This window comes from Ornithodoros turicata, chromosome 5 (genome assembly GCF_037126465.1).
Source record: "Ornithodoros turicata isolate Travis chromosome 5, ASM3712646v1, whole genome shotgun sequence".
NCBI lineage: Eukaryota > Metazoa > Arthropoda > Arachnida > Ixodida > Argasidae > Ornithodoros > Ornithodoros turicata.
The window spans coordinates 47,312,146-47,329,088 of NC_088205.1; the positions used below are offsets into that span (position 1 = coordinate 47,312,146).

At 45.9% G+C, this 16,943-nt stretch overlaps 1 protein-coding gene and 1 pseudogene across 2 annotated transcripts in view; one reads left to right on the top strand and one right to left on the bottom strand.

Moving 5' to 3' along the window:
* Positions 1-16,943, top strand: part of LOC135394429 (ABC transporter G family member 20-like) — a 383,626-nt gene that overhangs the window by 199,235 nt on the left and 167,448 nt on the right. The window lies entirely within an intron of this gene.
* On the bottom strand, positions 4,697-5,391 carry LOC135395163 (E3 SUMO-protein ligase ZBED1-like; annotated as a pseudogene).

Consider the following 16,943-nt stretch of genomic DNA (forward strand, 5'->3'; position numbering starts at 1 on the left):
TGTTTTCCAAGGTCGGAATTAGGGTACAGACGCGATTGTGTTTTGCTTTCATCAGTCTTGGTACTTTGTTGTTATCCGGGTTGCAGTAACCGTTCCAGGTTTGCTGGCAAAGCATCTGGCATAACATACCACCAGTAAGTACGCCACTTGGAATGTGCTTTCAGTTGTAGTTTCACTTCCCGACTACACTTCCTAGCTTCCCTCGAGAACCGTCTCTACGATTGTCGTGGGAACATGCGATCCGGAGACCAGACCTTGTGTCAATAAAACACAGCGTGGTCTGCTCGAAGCACTTCAGAAACGAAGACTTCGACAGAAGTTCGCTAACACGGGTCCGTCTACGTGAAGGTGCTGTCCCCGTTCCTTCGCTGCAGGTTCAGCAGGTAGGCATCGTAAACAAAATGCAATGGTGTAGTCAATTACCAGTGGCTGCATTGCCTCCAGTTGCTTGGGAAGGAGCCAGACGTTGCAGGAGTGAGCGATCCCGAACCCAGCGCACAAGAGGCAAGAGCATTGATGACAGTATGTGTATTATAATAAACAGCACATCTTATTATCTCATCACAGTTCCTTGAGGAACAGTCAAGCATGCCAGGAGTGAGCATGCCAGAACCCAGTGCAGAAGAGGCAGGACATGTGAGCATATATATAATGTGAACAGTATATGTCTGCGACATGGTTGTCTCAATCTCAGTTTCATGCCCAAGCGGCTCCCCGTGAGACCTAGACGAACTTGTGTCGGGAAAGTAGTAGCAAAAAGTTAAACTAGGTCCCACTGCCAGTGTGTACTCCTTCATTCCCTAAGGTGTTCACCAGGAACTGCAGAAAGGCTTCACAGAGTAGAACCCAGATTTCGAACAACTGTGTCGCAGGCAGTATACATATGAGTATCACAGTTGTTCTCATATTACAGGTGCACGAGGTCGCGGATATGCCTTCTGTGCCTCCTTCACCTGCTTTGGTAAGTGCTAAAAATCTCCTGAAAACGTATTGCAGTGGTTCTGAAACCACGTACGTTATGGCATGGGCGACAATCTTTATGTGGAGCCAATTTATAAAAGAATCAACCAAATGTGGTCAGTGGATTCGAAAGACTCGATTCGCCATTTTGGGCACTGGGATTCGGATTCCCGAATCTTGAATCCCTGCCTAGGATTCGTGGATTTGAGGATTCGCGGATTCGGCTGGCACATCCATAGCAAAGAGTAATATTAGGACGCAGTCTACATGTTTACTACTACTTTCCTCATACTGTTCTGTTCTGAACTTCTGGAGAGTCGCTAAGGCGTCATACAGAGATTTCATGCAACTGTGTCCATAGCTGTACATGCCTGCTGAACAGACTCACAGTTACATTTGCGGCTGACATATACATGTCACATCACGAGAAACTGGTCAGACCACTTCATGAAGAGAGTGATAAAACGATACTTGAGTTACAAACATGTTGTACATCAAGAGCAGCACTTATTTGTGCCACAAAGGTAGCCTCCAGTTTCTGTGTAGCACTCTTATTACGAAGCACTCTGGTCGGTTTTTCATGATGCACTTGTATAGTGTGTATTGATACGGGCAAAGGTAGTATTTGTTTTGTTGAGTGGGGCAAATAATAATGCACTCTGCATAGTGCAGTTCGAGGTTAAATATTTTTGCATTAAGAAGTGCCTTCAAAGGGAAAAAATGAGATAAATACGTGTATTTGCAGACAGTTGGATGTCATGGGGAACTGTCCAGTTCATTCGGCATTTGTGCATGCTGATGATTCTTACTAACCCTCATACATGTTACAATGAATTGTACTCAGTCTGAGCCAATAAAAATTGATTCTATCGACCACAACGCCATGAGGTCCTTGTGATTTGCATGCCTGATACTTTGTCACCTGTTGCGGCTGCTATGATTCAAGGCCAAATCTCTTCTTTATTCGGTAAGTATACTCTATATACCAAAGGAAGGAAGTATTTTGTTCCACGTGTATGTTGACACTGAGAAAATATCTAAAGGTAGGTGCAATTGCTCATATGGCAAGTTATACTCCGTGCTCTATTCAAACTCCCTTCATGAAGTACCAGCACACTCTTCTCCCTGTTTTGAGTCATGAGGGATTTTCTTTTAATTGTACTATTAAGCCAATATAAATGCACGTCACCAGAATCTGCAAAAGGTCGCAGTACCTGAAGTAGTACGCATGCTCCGTTTTGTGGCTTGCCGGAATATCCAGTGGAGCCTATGCAATAAGGTACCTGCATGTTGTTCTAGGAAAACTCAGCTGAGGACACACCTGTGAAAGCCTTCCTCAAAAAAGAAGTAAGACGGATTGGCAATCTGAACACCATCAGCAAAAAGCGGATCAAGGCTTTGCAGCAAGCCCAACGCCGTATAAAGCAGAAGGTTGCTAAATTGCAGCACATCATACCAGATTTGACTTCCGAAAACATTTTGCTTGAAGAACATGCAGGCTGTCTTGAAAACATTGCTGGGGCGAACAAAGATCTGCTGATGCGACAAGTAGCGAAAAAGGGAGGAACCAGTTTCCCACATCAGTATAGCCCTGAGTTGCGTGCCTTTGCACTCACCCTTCATTTCTACTCACCGCGTGCCTAGAGCTACGTGCGTAAAACGTTTGACACATGCTTGCCCCATCCACGCACTGTAAAAAAGTGGTACCAGTCGATTGATGGAGAAGCTGGATTTTCAAAGGAAGCAATGTCTGCATTGGAAATGAAGGCTGTGACTAACTCAAAGAAAGGAGTACAAACTGCGTGCAGCCTTATGGTTGACGAAATGGCCATTAGAAGACACGGGTATGGGAGTGGGATGGGAGGAGGACGTACGGGTATGCAACTGGTGGGCCAAATTGTGAAGATCCCAGCATAGTTGCCAAAGAGGCTTTCGTGATGCTGCTTGTTGCACTGAGTGAACAGTGGAAGTTACCCATTGGCTACTTTCTGGTTGATGGGATTAGCGGAGAACAACGAAGTAACCTTGTATTCGAAGGGTTGTCGCTTTGTCACGACGCTGGCGTGACAGTTGTTTCCCTAACCTGTGATGGTGCTGCAGCCAACCTATCTATGCTTCAAAGCCTTGGTTGCTCACTGCAGTACGACAGCTTACGCACAAGCTTTCCACACCCCAACACGGCGATGCCTATAAGTGTTTTTCTTGATGCGTGCCACATGTTGAAGTTGGTGAGGAACGCACTCTGCCACTTCGAGTCGTTTGTTGACGAAGATGGGCATGAAATATCATGGAAGCACATTGAAGCCATTCACTCAATCCAGCAGAAAGAGGGACTTCATGCAGCAAATAGACTACGAACAGCACATGTACATTTTCCACAACAGGTCATGAAGGTCAGCCTTGCTGCAGAGCTTCTCAGCACATCAGTTGCAGATGCCATAAGTGAGTGTCGAGACCTGGGTGTACCTGGATTTGAAAACACTAAAGGAACTGAGAGGTTCTTGAGGATAATTAATAACGTATTTGACGTCCTAAACTCTGTAAATGTTCACCAGAAATGTTGGAAGAAGCCGCTGTGTCCTGGAAATATTGAAGATGCCCGAATAATGTTCCAGATGGCTACATCCTACATACGTGCTCTTCGTAAAAGTGAATGTGGAAAATCTGGGCCACTTCTTGTGCAGACAAACCGAAAAACCGGATTCCTTGGCTTCCTTGTGTGCTGCAATAGTACCATTCAGCTCCATAACTTCCTTCTTTCTAAGTCCCTTGTCAAGCATCTTCCCACACACAGGGTCAGCCAAGGTTCTTCAAGGTTGAAGCCTCTTCTTTGGTTTGATAAGATCACATGGTGGCTGCAACAACAACCCAACCGCAAGGCAATTCGAAGCAGCCTACAAAAGGTTGATTGTTAATACCGAAGTAGAAGCCTCTGAAAAGGGGAACTGCCTTCCACTTGAAAATGTCTCAGTGCTTCACGTCAGCAGTGTGACACAACCTCGTTCAGAAGATGTTATAAATTGGACATCGTGAGGACGAAGCAACACAGCTGAAGGAATTCTCCAAGATGACCTTCCTGACCATGATTACTTCTGGGACCCAACGGAGCCAACCATTTTTGGGGACAGAATAATTGTTTTCATTGCGGGACATATAGCATGCCGCCTACAAGAATATTTGAATTGTGAAACATGTATCTCCCAGCTAACTGTGCCCATGTCTTCCATCCACCATTCTCTCATGCAGCGAAAGGACAAGTACGGTGAATTTCGGTACCCATCTGACGATGTTATCACAATCTGTAGGAAAGCGGAAAGTCTGTTACGAAGGGCTCTCCTTCAAGCGGGCATATCGTCAAACACCCTTCTGCAAAGGGTACTCTTGCAGGTTATGGAGTCCACTTTGGACAGCAGTGTCTTTAGCCAAATACGGAGTGAGCACATGCTTGAACAGACATGCCTTGAAAATCACTTTTTTCACTTGATAGAGTCTGTTGCCCAGAGGTATTTAAGTATACGTATGCGTCATGCAGCCAAGACACGTACAGAGGAGCTGCATAAGCGTAGGTGTCGCCAGCTTTTTACAAAGCTAACCCAATTCAAAGGGCAGTAGGTAATACTTGCAGAAGGTGTATCATTCGATACATTTGATAAGTCATCACTGGGGTTTGTAAATAGTACCACGTTTTTGTATAGTTATATAGCTAAAGCTGTCAAATGCAACAAAATATATTTTTTTATTCTGTATCACGTGAGCTACTTTCCTGTCCTCCTGAGCCTTGTAGATAAGAAATCGTTGTGTACTGATCTCCGGACATCAGTTTTGTAGCCTCTTCAAACGGTTCTAGAATCGCCACAACATCCTCGATGAGCATGACGTCTTCTGCTGACAAAGGGCTTGGTGCGCGAGGTAACTTCGACAGTGTCAGAGTAAGGGCCTCGCCAACTTCTAGGATCCTCTTCAGCATGTAAAAAATACTGGTCCACCGTGTTGGAGTTTCCTTTATGAGTTTTAGTTGGGTACCTTACCAATGCGCTCTTGTTCTTCTCGGAGCTTGACGGTAGCGACGGAACTTGACCTTATGTGACGCACAATGTTCTTGCATTTTAACAGCACAGTGTTTAGTTCGTCACTGCTTTTTAGACCATCTTGAACTGTTAGATTAAACGTATGAGCGAAGCATGGTAGGTGATCTATACCAAGCAATCTTGCTGCAAGAATCATCCTCTTGTCGTTGTCGGTGACAAGAGCAATGATTGTATTACGGATACCACAGTCGTCAGCCTCATCTCCGATAGCCTGGGCAACGTTCTCTGGAGTATGAGACCCGTGGAAAACGGTTGTCGACAGCACGGCAGACCGCATAACCGTCTCTTGCAGAAAATGGCAAGTGACAGTGAGGTAGCTAGCAGTTGTGCATGATGTCCACATGTCTGCTGTTATTACACAATTCCTTGCCTTCATAAGAATGACACGGTAGTTTGTCCTTGGCTTCGCCATACAGTGTGGGTAAAATAGCCTCAGAACTTTGGAGCTCGTATCTGGGGTCTAACATGTGGCAGAAATCTCGAAAACCCTTGTCTGCGACAATCGAAAATGGTTGCATGTCTCTTGCTATCATCGAAGCTAACTGCTTGTCAAGCTTCTTTTTCTTTTCACTCTCATCCCCGTGCTTTCTGAGTTTTTCTGCTAGAAAGGAATGTAGCTTGCGTTGTTTTTGTCTTGAGGGACCAGCCAGTCACACACGGATGTGATACCCCTCCAGACTCTTATACTTCTCTGTCCTTTGTAAAAAAACGAACCAGGATGGCTTCGCTTCATATGGTCTCTTAAATTTTAAGTATTTCCGCTGATCTTGTACGATAGTCCACTATCGATAGTTCTCTCACTATCGATAGGTCCACTATCGATAGTTCTCCCACTATCGATAGTCCACTATCGATAGTTTCTCACTATCGATAGCACTATCGATAGTTTTCCTACTATCGATGGTTCGATAGTATTTGACTATCGATAGTTCTGCATCACTACGTCACACACCATTCACCAGTGACGAACCACACATCAGCACCCCATCAGTGGCAGACGGAACCCCATCGAAGCTACGCCCTTCCACGAACGGCCAACGCAATTGCTAGGAACAGAATTAATGCGTCCACACCCGTCAGTGTCCAATAGTGAAGTGAATCCTTGCGCCCCCTGCAGGCCGTGCTCACTGGTCGTGACGTCAGCCTATTGTCTCAGGGCTACACTGTTTTTTTTTCACTAATGCTCCTCTGGACAAGGTCCTCCTGAAATAATAGTGTCGCGGTATTACGTCATCATGCAGCTGCGTGGCTCAAGGACGCATACGCTCTAGACAGGGGACCTGTTATTTATTGAATCACTATCCCAAGATTATTTCCTTTATTCTACTATAATGATTCGATAGGGAACTATTGCAGAAAAACACCATACATGAGAGGTGATTGTAGGAATTAAGCATTTCATTCCCAAAGTCTTACTAAATTAGACTTGCAAAAGAACAAAATATCCTAACACCTTCAATGGCTACATACAACAAGCTAATCGAGACATGTCCATCCCTTCCGAGAACCAGGCAGCTAACTGAATAATGTCGCTTTGTTCCTCGACTGGATAAAGCCATGCACATGTCCCCCATGCATTTACTCTCTGAACTAAATGAATCGCAAAATTATTAAGAATAGCACTACTCCCATTCAAGGCAGCACTATCGACATCGTCAAGAATGTTGCTTGTCAAAAAGAAAAAACTACATGTAGAAGGAAAACATGACAGAACAGGTCAGGGCATGTCAGCGCATGTTTGTCAGACAACAAGGGGGAAAAAGCAAGGAGAAACACTTGAACAAAGAAGAAAACCAGCACCAAACTATTTCTAAGCACACGCACTCCTCTTATTCAAAAACAGTGCTCATCATAAATCCGTCCAGGACAATACACACCATTTTTCTATTGCTACACTTTTTTTCCAGTAACGGTCAATGCATTGCTACAGACTGCATGACGTCATCGCATCCTGTCTGAAGAAGACAGCGGCAAAGACAAACACTCCTATTATTTATTGCATCGCAAGGTTATTTCCTTTGTCCGACTCTTAATGACGTTCACTTTTACAATAAAATTCAACAAAAAAGCACCGTGCATATTAGCGATTTTCACCCCAAAGGCTCATCACGGCCATTAGAGTCACACCAGTAAACTACCACTGCTCTTTTAAAATAATAAGTGAGACCACTCAACATCATCGCCAGGCTTATGTAATACATTACCCTTTCTATGCTCGTATACTCGTTGTCTGAGGCTACACCTGCGAGCAAACAGGCGCGAAAGCCAGGGGGCAAAGTTCCCTTCGCGCTAGACGGAGGACTAGACAGAACGCCGTTACGGGAACATTATGGCATTCCCACCATATTAATGGTTTTCTATCTTGCAATGCAGTTTAGAAAAACTATTACAAAACTTTTATCTTAGGAGCCTATTAAAATTATACTTTCCATGGAAACTATAATTTCCCTATTTCTTGGATCGCTATTAATGAAGCGCTGCAATTTTTTCTCTTCCCATTTCAGCCTTGCCATGCAGTGAGGCAGACTCACATCCAAAATAATGAATTTACCCTGAGGGTGCCGTGCTTCAGGAATTCCTATCCTGCACTCAGATGCAAGCATTTCTGCACGGATACCTATAACAGCTTACTTCTTCAACATACCGAGCTCCTAACAACATCTAACAAACAAGCAGAGAAACCCACTTCTCAGCTTTATCATGCGACTTTTTTCTGCACAAAAGCAGTGATTTGAGGAAAGAGCAGCAAAAATTGCGCGCACTTGTGCTTGACTTCAAAAACTGAAGCATATGCTAATAAACTAAGAAAAAGACACTCATGTCAGGTATCAGATAATTCTTGCTTAATGCTACATACACAGCCGCATTGTCCCTTCGTAAAGAAAGCACAGGAAAGGACACACGAATTTCTTTAAGCGAGAAGGGAAAAGGCTTAAGACGGAGCGCTCAGGAATAATAGCAGGGTCACCGGACATCGCTACGCAGCTAACACAAGGTAACAACAAGATAATAGCGGGGGGGGGGGTAAAATTGCAACACTGCTAAACAAGCCCCAACATGCCATGATGACGTCGCAAACCAGGAAAAAAGCACGCACGCACAGACATCAACTCAGGAATGCACAAGAAGAGATGCTTCATTCGAATTTCTCCTCCACGCTCATATACCAGCATTTCTGCACAAATACTTATAACTGCATACAGCTTACTCCACCAACATATCAAGGAAAGTGAATACTGACACTCAACAACATATTACAAAAAACAAACAAATTCCATTATCATGAACTCTCCTCTGCCGAGCGGCTTTTTCCTGCTCTACCAGGATGCTGACTTTTCCCCCTCACCTACATTCTGAGTAGAAGCAGTGAAAGAAGAAAAGAACCGCGAAAAATTACACGCATTTGTGTCCCAATAGCTGTAACTGCAAGAAACCGTAGCGCACGCCAATAAACTGAGAAAAAGACACCCATTTTTGCCACCAGATAATTCTTGTATAATGCCACGTACACAGTCGCATTACCCTTGCGTTAAGAAAGCACATGACAGGGAGACACAAATTTCCTTAAGTGAGCTGGGAAAAGGCTTAAGTAGAACCGCTCAGAAATAATCGGAGAATCACCGCTTATCGCTACGCGGCTAGCACATGACAGCAACAAGATATTAGCGAAGGGTAAAAATTGCAACACTACTGAACAAGTCCAGACATACGACATCGCATACAAAATACTGCTCATCGGGGAAAAGGCCTAAGCCTGCGACCGAAAATCATGGATCATACACAACTTCATTTTTGTATTTCGCCTAAACTAAACGCGGTCTGCTTGGAAAACGACGCACAAATTTTCTTAGGGAGCAGAGAAATATAGGAATTTCTACTCCGTGCACAGATACCAGCATTTCTGCTCAAAAACCCATGACTGCACACTTAAGCACTGCTTACTTCATCAAGATATCGAACACCCAACAAAATCAAACAAACAACCCCACTTCCACTGATAGAACACTATTCAGCTTTTACCAGGAGGCTTTCTTCTGCGTAAAAGTAGAGAAAATAAGAAAAGAGCAGCGAAAAATTACACGCACTTTTGCTCGCATAGCTATAAGAGAAAGAAATAAACTAACGAGGCACACGCTAATAAACTGTGACAAAGACACCCATTTCTGCTATCAGATAATTATTGCATAATGCTAAATACTCAATTGCATTGTCCCTGCGTGAAGAAAGCACAGAAAAAGGACACACAATTTATCTTAAGCGAGCAGGGAAAGTTACTTCTACTGGGACAGCTTAATACCATAAAGTCTGAATTTTTGCAAAGAAAACAAAGCTTGAACAGCGCTACGAATGTGACAGATACGTACTAACAAACAAACAACAAGAGGACCGGCGTCGGGCACTCATACAATACCCTGCCCAAAACAGACTTCACCAGGTTCGCGAGGCAATTGCATTAAAAACGCTCGTCCTATCCTACAGATAGCAATGCAAACGCGACTACCCTTATTTTTTAAACCACTATTTCACGCAATAGTACATAGATGTATCACTCGTGTCACACGAAAAGGGAAACAGATAGCACTCACTTGTCAAGTGGGGTCCCAGCGAGCGAGCGCGCACACACACACTCACTCACTCACTCACATTTTCACACTCACACTCACATTTTCACGCTCACAAACACAGTCTATTTTCACAACCACATAAATCCATTTTATTCCTCAGGTCAATAATTATCCTACCATCGTCAAAAGAAGGCACACGCATGTATGCAAACAACGCAACAACGCAAAACAATAAGTCTTCGTTCCTGATGTAATAGTGTATCGTCACTCGGACTGCGCGAACCAAAAAAAGAAAAGAAAGGAATGCATGTTCGCTATACGTCCACGAAGAAAACGGTGCGGTGCTTCTGCGCAGCGATCATTATACAGGAGTGAATTCACTTCGTTTTCCTTTTATTTCCTTGCACCCATATATTTTGCAAGAATATTATAGAGCAGAACGGGTAAATGTGAACATCATTCGCTACACACTGTAGCTCATCATTTTTAAGCCAAAGCACTTAACATGTGTTCATAGGCCTTCACTGAATAGGTGAGCCGATAGTGACTCAAAATAAAATAAAAGTAATCATTGCACCATCGCTGGCTGCAAGTTTGGGTACCCAACAGAGCAGTGCGCTCCCATCAACACGCCTTGGGCTGGCCTTACACACCCGAAGCCTTTTTGAATACATTCTGCTGTCGCCGGAATAAAAGATTTATCGCGAGGGTACTACAATGCCAGCTCTGTTGCTGTTTAAGTGATAAAACAGTGCGCTCGCACGGGGAATCGCGCGCGTCGCGCCCGAACAGTGCGCCCGAACCGCGCTCCATGCGAGCCGCGCGCGGGCCCGTTCTCGCGGTTTGGACGCGCGCGGCTCGCATGGGGCGCGGTTCGGGCGCACTGTTTGGGCGCGACGCGCGCGATTCTCCGTGCGAGCGCAACGCGGCCCGTCTTTGTCACAGTTTATTAGCGTGTGCCTCGTTATTTTATTTTTTTCTCTTAGAGCTATGCGAGCAAAAGTGCGTGTAATTTTTGCGTGTAAAAGCGTGTAATTTTTCTCTGCTCTTTTCTTATTTTCTCTACTTTTACGCAGAAGAAAACCTCCTGGTAAAAGCTGAATAGTGTTCTATCAGTGGAAGTGGGGTTGTTTGTTTGATTTTGTTGGGTGTTCGATATCTTGATGAAGTAAGCAGTGCTTAATTTTGCAGTCATTGGTTTTTGAGCAGAAATGCTGGTATCTGAGCACGGAGTAGAAATTCCTATATTTCTCTGCTCCCTAAGAAAATTTGTGCGTCGTTTTCTAAGCAGACCGCGTTTAGTTAACGCGAAATACAAAAATGAAGTTGTGTATGCTCTATGATTTTCGGTCGCAGGCTTAGGCCTTTTCCCGATGAGCAGTATTTTGTATGCGATGTCGCATGTCTGGACTTGTTCAGTAGTGTTGCAATTTTTACCCTTCGCTAATATCTTGTTGCTATCATGTTGTGCTAGCCGCGTAGCGATAAGCGGTGATTCTCCGATTATTCCTGAGCGGTTCGACTTAAGCCTTTTCCCTGCTCACTTAAGGAAATTTGTGTATCCCTGTCCTGGGCTTTCTTTACGCAAGGGCAATGCGACTGTGTATGTGGCATTATGCAAGAATTATCTGGTGGCAGAGATGGGTGTCTTTTTCTCAGTTTATTAGCGTGCGCTACGGTTTCTTGCAGTTACAGCTATTAGGACACAAATGCGTGTAATTTTTCGCGGTTCTTTTCTTCTTTCACTGCTTTTACTCAGAATGTGGGTGAGGGGAAAAAGTCAGCATCCAGGTAGAGCAGGAGAAAGCCGCTCGGCAGAGGAGAGTTCATGAGAATAGAATTTGTTTGTTTTTTGTTATATATTGTTGAGTGTCAGTATTCACTTTGCTTGATATGTTGATGGGAGTAAGCTGTATGCAGTTATAAGTATTTGTGCAGAAATGCTGGTATGTGAGCGTGGAGGAGAAATCCCAGTAAAGCACCACTCCTTGTGCATTCCTGAGCTGACCTCTGTGTGTGCGAGCTTTTTTCCTGGTTTGCGACGTCATCATGGCATGTTGGGGCTTGTTTAGCAGTGTTGCAATTTTGCCCGCCGCTATTATCTTGTTGTTATCTTATGTTAGCCGTATAGCGATGTCCGGTGACTCTGCTATTATTCCTGAGCGCTCCGTCTTAAGCCTTTTCTCTTCTCGCTTAAAGGAATTCGTGTGTCCTTCCTGGGCTTTCTTTACGAAGGGACAATGCGGCTGTGTATGTAGCATTAAGCAAGAATTATCTGATACCTGACATGAGTGTCTTTTTCTTAGTTTATTAGCATATGCTTCAGTTTTCGAAGTCAAGCACAAGTGCGCGCAAGTTTTGCTGCTCTTTCCTCAAATCACTGCTTTTGTGCAGAAAAAAGTCGCATGGTAAAGCTGAGAAATGGGTTTCTCTGCTTGTTTGTTAGATGTTGTTAGGAGCTCGGTATGTTGAAGAAGTAATCTGTTATAGGTATCCGTGCAGAAATGCTGGCATCTGAGCGCAGGATAGGAATTCCTGAAGCACGGCACCCTCAGGGTAAATTAATTATTTTGGATGTGAGTCTGCCTCACTGCATGGCAAGGCTGAAATGGGAAGAGAAAAAATTTCAGCGCTTCATTAATAGCGATCCAAGTAATAGGGAAATTATAGTTTCCATGGAAAGTATAATTTTAATAGGCTCCTAAGATAAAAGTTTTGTAGTAGTTTTTCTAAACTGCAATGCAAGATAGAAAACCATTAATATGGTGGGAATGCCATAATGTTCCCGTAACGGCGTTCTGTCTAGTCCTCCGTCTAGCGCGAAGGGAACTTTGCCCCCTGGCTTTCGCGCCTGTTTGCTCGCAGGTGTAGCCTCAGACAACGAGTATACGAGCATAGAAAGGGTAATGTATTACATAAGCCTGGCGATGATGTTGAGTGGTCTCACTTATTATTTTAAAAGAGCAGTGGTAGTTTACTGGTGTGACTCTAATGGCCGTGATGAGCCTTTGGGGTGAAAATCGCTAATATGCATGTGCTTTTCCGTTGAATGTTATTGTGAAAGTGAACGTCATTAAGAGTCGGACAAAGGAAATAACCTTGCGATTCAATGAATAATAGGAGTGTTTGTCTTTGCCGCTGTCTTCTTCAGACAGGATATGATGACGTCACGCAGTCTGTAGCAATGCATTGACCGTTACTGGCAAAAAGTGTAGCAATAAAAAAATAGTGTGTATTGTCCTGGACGGATTTATGAGGAGCATTGTTTTTGAATAAGAGGAGTGCGTGTGCTTAGAAATAGTTTGATGCTGGTTTTCTTCTTTGTTCAAGTGTTTCTCTTTGCTTTTTCCTTCTTGTTGTCTGACAAACATGCGCTGACATGCCCTGACCTGTTCTGTCATGTTTTCCTTCTACATAGAGTTTTTTTTCTTTTTGACAAGGAACGTTCTTGACGATGTCGATAGTGCTGCCTTGAATGGGAGTAGTGTTGTTCTTAATAATTTTGCGATTCATTTAGTTCAGAGAGTAACCGCAAGGGGGACAGGTGCATGGCTTTATCCAGTCGAGGAACAAAGCGACATTATTCAGTTAGCTGCCTGGCTCTCGGAAGGGATGGACATGTCTCGATTAGCTCGTTGTATGTAGCCATTGAAGGTGTTAGGATATTTTGTTCTTTTGCAAGTCTAATTTAGTAAGACTTTGGGAATGAAATGCTTAATTCCTACAATCACCTCTCATACATGGTGTTTTTCTGCAATAGTTCCCTATCGAATAATTATAGTAGAATAAAGGAAATACTCTTGGGATAGTGATTCAATAAATAACAGGTCCCCTGTCTAGAGCGTACGCGTCCTTGAGCCACACAGCTGCATGATGACGTAATACCGCCACACTATTGTTTCAGGTGGACCTTGTCCAGAGGAGCATTAGTGGAAAAAAACAGTGCAGCCCTCAGACAACAGGCTGACGTCACGACCAATGAGCACGGCCTGCATGGGGCGCAAAGATTCACTTCTCTGTTGGACACTGATGGGTGTGGACGCATTAATTCTGTTCCTAGCAATTGCATTGGCCGTTAGTGGAAAGGCGTAGCTTTGGTGGGTTTCAGTCTGCCTCTGATGGGGTGCGGATGATTGGTTCGTCACTGGTGAATGGTGTGTGACGATTGCGGTGGATTTTGTGACGAACGGATTTACAATGAGGGAATGTAGTGAACGTGAAGTGAAAAATGATGGTGAGTGTCTTTTTCACTTTTTCACTCTGTTGAAGTGTTTTTCTGTGTTTGCTTTCCTCTGTTGCCCGGCAGTCGTGCGATTTTTCCTCGTTCAATAGCACTTCTGACATGTCCTGACCTGCATGCTTTCCTTTGTTGACGCTCTGTATTTTTTTTCTTTTATGGACACGAAAGGTTCATGTTGATCGTTCTTGTCTTGACGATGACGCTAGTGCTGCTGCACCCTTAATTTAAATGGGAATAATGCCAGAACGATTCTTAATAATTTTGCGATTAAATTAGTTCAGAAAGTAACTGCAAGAGGGACAGATGCATGACTTTATAGAGGAGAAAAAAGCATTACGATTCAGTTCCATGTCTGGCTGTCGAATTGAGTATACGCAACGTTCTGCGCTCCTTGTTACCCGTACTCTGTGTTGATTTGTTGAGTACCTAGCCCTCTTATTAGCCATTGATGGAGTTACGTGTTAGGATATTTTGTTCTTTTGCAAGCCTCATTCAGTAAGACTTTGAGACTAAGACAGAATTCCTACGATCAGGTTTCATACATGGTGCTTTTCTGCAATAGTTTCCTATGCAATCGTTATAGAAGTGTGAGCGCGGCTAAGAGAGATAGGCCAGGAGCGTAGCGGAATGCAGATGTTTATTGGCCGGTGACCGCGGATTGAATGAACTCCGGGTGTAGAGTGCGGGCGGGAGCACGCGCTTCTTCATCGTCGGCGGAGGCCGCTACTAGGGCCCCCTCGCTGAACCCGAGGCCGTCGTAAGGGGGCTGCAGCGGCTTACGCGTGGCGTCATGGCGCAAGAAAACGTGAGTTGCTGTGGCGAGTTGAGGGTGGAGAAAAACTTGTCGAGACGAAGGGCGGGTGGGAGGCGGCCGTTAGTCCGTGCAATGAGCTTGCAAACGGATGGCGAAGTTGAGAGGATCGGGGGCCGGCTGCTGGATGCAGGCTGCATCGAAGAATTGCCCGGGCAGACGCAGTGGGGCACCGAAGACCAGGTCGGCAGGGGAGAGTGGGAAGTCGGACCGTGTAGCGGACCGTATGCCCAGCATGATGAGGGGCAATCGCTCTACCCACTGGTCAGAAGGATTGGCTCGGAGGGCGCTCTTGAAGCTTCGGTGGAGGCGCTCTACGATCCCATTGGCGCAGGGATGGTAGGCTGTGGTTTGATGGTGGCGAGCTCCCAGAAAACGGCAGACGTCAGCAAAAAGTCGCGAAGTAAACTGTCGGCCTTGGTCCGTAGTAATAACAGCTGGAGCACCAAAACGGGCCACTGTGGCCACGGGCAACTGTGCAGAAAGGCGCGGACGACAGTGCTGGCAGTCATGTCCCGGATGGGTATTGCCTCCGGCCAGCGCGTGAAACGATCCACGATTGTGAGTAGGTAGGAGTGGCCGGACGACGTGGACAGAGGTCCCACTAGCTCCAGGTGTATATGTCGGAAACGGGCGTCGGATGTTGGAAACGGCAGTGTTGGAGATACTGTGTGCCGCTGCACCTGCGTGCGCTGACAAGCCAGACATGTTCGGGCCAATTGACGGACGTCCCGGTTCATGGAAGGCCAAACGAAGCGAGCGGCGATAAGCCGCTGTGTGGCCTTGATACCGGGGTGGTGGAGTCCGTGGAAGGTGTCGAAGAGACGTCGGCGGAAAGGGAGGGGGACGAGGGGCCTCGGCGTTCCCGTTGTCATGTCGCAGAGTAGCCCGCGCGGTGTGTCGAGGTAGGGAATGCGCTGGAGGTTGAGTGACTGCGGCGACTGTTGGAGGGCTTGGAAATCGGTGTCCGAGGCTTGTGCGTGCGCCAAAGCAGTATAGTCGGGCGCGGGAGGGAACGCTTGCGGGAGGGAACGTTCGGGTCACCAGTTTGTGAGCGTGGCTAAGAGAGATAGGCCAGGAGCGTAGCGGAATGCAGATGTTTATTGGCCGGTGGCCGCGGATGGAATGAACTCCGGGTGTAGAGTGTGGGCGGGAGCACGCGCTTCTTCATCGTCGGCGGAGGCCGCTACAGAAGAATAAAGGAAATAATCTTGGGATAGTGATTCAATAAGTAATAGGTCCCCTGTCTACAGCGTACGCGCCCTTGAGCCACGCAGGTGCATGATGACGTCATGCCATGGCTTCATTGCAGATTGACCGTGTCCAGTTGTGTCGACCGTGTGACAAAAAAAGCGGTGTAACCTTGGGACAATGGGATGACATCACGACCAATGAGCAACGCAAGAAGAGGGCGCAGGAATACACTTCTCTCTTAGCCTCTCGCAGGTACGGTCGGGTTACTCCTCACTGGTGCTCGCCGCAGAGGGCGCTAAGAGCGCGTGCATGCGTAGCGGCCGTGGCGCCCCAGTCAGTTGCTCGCTGGCTGTCGCGGAGAGCAGACGTGCGCTCGGTTGCTCCGCAGTCCCCGCGCTCGCTCAGTTTGTGCCTGGCTGGCGGATGGAGCAGTCGCATCGGTCTGCGCTCCTGTTGTGGTGGGTTGATTTGTTGTGTAACTAATTCTTTCGACAACTTTTTCCCCGCTTTGTTTGCGACATGCCCGTGCACGTCGGGTGCTGGTTGCTGTTGTCCGGGCATCCCCGCCATTTTCTATCTTCTTCTGCCTTGGAAACGAGAGAGTAACGCTGGCGTGATTCTTAATAATTTTGTCATGAGGTTAGTTGAGAAAGTAACCGCTAGGAGGTGCAGCTGCTGGACTTTATACAGGAGAAAAAACCATTGCGAGTCAGTTCTCTGCCTGGCTGTCGGATGGAGCAGTCGCATCATTCTGCGCTCCCCGTGACTGCTGTTGTGGTGGGCTCACTTGTTGTGTAAATAATTCTTTTTGTTTTTAGCTATTGATGGTTAGCATATTTACTCTTGCTTTCCCAGTCTCTGTATTACGAGTGTTTTTCTGTTCGTGTGTTGTGTTTCTGTTCGAGAGCTGTCCTAACCTGCCCAGACATGTCATGATGACGTCACAGGATGTCCGGGACTGGTGGTCATAGCTGCGATGCTTTGCAACCTGCCTCTGTGCTCCGTCGCCCAGCGATGGTCAGCGGCCGTTCCGGACCGCTTCCTTCAAGATGGCGTCGTTGATCTTCAACTAAACTCCTTCTCTC